Genomic DNA, 1,622 nt, shown 5'->3' on the forward strand with positions numbered 1-1,622 from the left:
CCGACACGCGGTGCGGGGGCTTGGCTGTGCGCGGGCGGCGGCGGCGGCGGCGGCAGCGGCGGCGGCGGGTTTCCCTTCACCGCGCGCGCGCGCGGTGAGAGGGGGATCCGTCTGCTGCCGTCTCCAGGCGGCGAGGTAGACCTGGTGCCGGCGGGGACCCGGGAACCCGGGGGCCGCGTGCCGCGCCGCCAGCCAGAGAGAGAGAGAGAGAGAGAGGCCCCGCCGGGCCGCGCGGCCTCGACTTCCCTCCGCGCGGGTCCCAGGCCCGACACGCGGTGCGGGGGCTTGGCTGTGCGCGGGCGGCGGCGGCGGCGGCGGCGGCGGCAGCGGCGGCGGCGGCGGCGGCGGCAGCGGCGGCGGCGGGTTTCCCTTCACCGCGCGCGCGCGCGGTGAGAGGGGGATCCGTTTGCTGCCGTCTCCAGGCGGCGAGGTAGACCTGGTGCCGGCGGGGACCCGGGGCGCCGCGCGCCGCACCCATCGCGCCCCATCCACAAGCGTCGTTGGTCGGCGTTTGGGGGGCCAAGACGGTGGCACGCGGAGCCCGGTTCGGCGCCCTGCCGTCCTGGCAGGTGCTGGGTAGACCTGTTGCCCTCGGCCGGCCTTTGTACCTGACGGCCGAATGCTGGGTAGACCTGTTGCCCTCGGCCTGCCGTTTTACCGGCCGGCCTAATGCTGAGTAGACCTGTTGCCCTCTGCCGGCCGTGTTACCGGCCGGCCTAATGCTGGGTAGACCTGTTGCCCTCGGCCGGCCTTTGGACGTGGCGGCCTAATGCTGGGTAGACCTGTTGCCCTCGGCCGGCCTTTGTACCTGACGGCCGAATGCTGGGTAGACCTGTTGCCCTCTGCCGGCCGGCCTAATGCTGGGTAGACCTGTTGCCCTCGGCCGGCCTTTGGACGTGGCGGCCGAATGCTGGGTAGACCTGTTGCCCTCGGCCGGCCTTTGGACGTGGCGGCCGAATGCTGGGTAGACCTGTTGCCCTCGGCCGGCCTTTGGACGTGGCGGCCTAATGCTGGTTAGACCTGTTGCCCTCGGCCGGCCTTTGTACCTGACGGCCGAATGCTGGGTAGACCTGTTGCCCTCGGCCTGCCGTTTTACCGGCCGGCCTAATGCTGAGTAGACCTGTTGCCCTCTGCCGGCCGTGTTACCGGCCGGCCTAATGCTGGGTAGACCTGTTGCCCTCGGCCGGCCTTTGGACGTGGCGGCCTAATGCTGGGTAGACCTGTTGCCCTCGGCCGGCCTTTGTACCTGACGGCCGAATGCTGGGTAGACCTGTTGCCCTCTGCCGGCCGGCCTAATGCTGGGTAGACCTGTTGCCCTCGGCCGGCCTTTGGACGTGGCGGCCTAATGCTGGGTAGACCTGTTGCCCTCGGCCGGCCTTTGGACGTGGCGGCCGAATGCTGGGTAGACCTGTTGCCCTCGGCCGGCCTTTGGACGTGGCGGCCTAATGCTGGGTAGACCTGTTGCCCTCGGCCGGCCTTTGGACGTGGCGGCCGAATGCTGGGTAGACCTGTTGCCCTCGGCCGGCCTTTGGACGTGGCGGCCTAATGCTGGGTAGACCTGTTGCCCTCGGCCGGCCTTTGGACGTGGCGGCCTAATGCTGGGTAGACCTGTTGCCCTCGGC

This window comes from Sturnus vulgaris, unplaced genomic scaffold (assembly GCF_052056855.1).
Source record: "Sturnus vulgaris isolate bStuVul1 unplaced genomic scaffold, bStuVul1.hap1 Scaffold_166, whole genome shotgun sequence".
NCBI classification, from domain to species: domain Eukaryota; kingdom Metazoa; phylum Chordata; class Aves; order Passeriformes; family Sturnidae; genus Sturnus; species Sturnus vulgaris.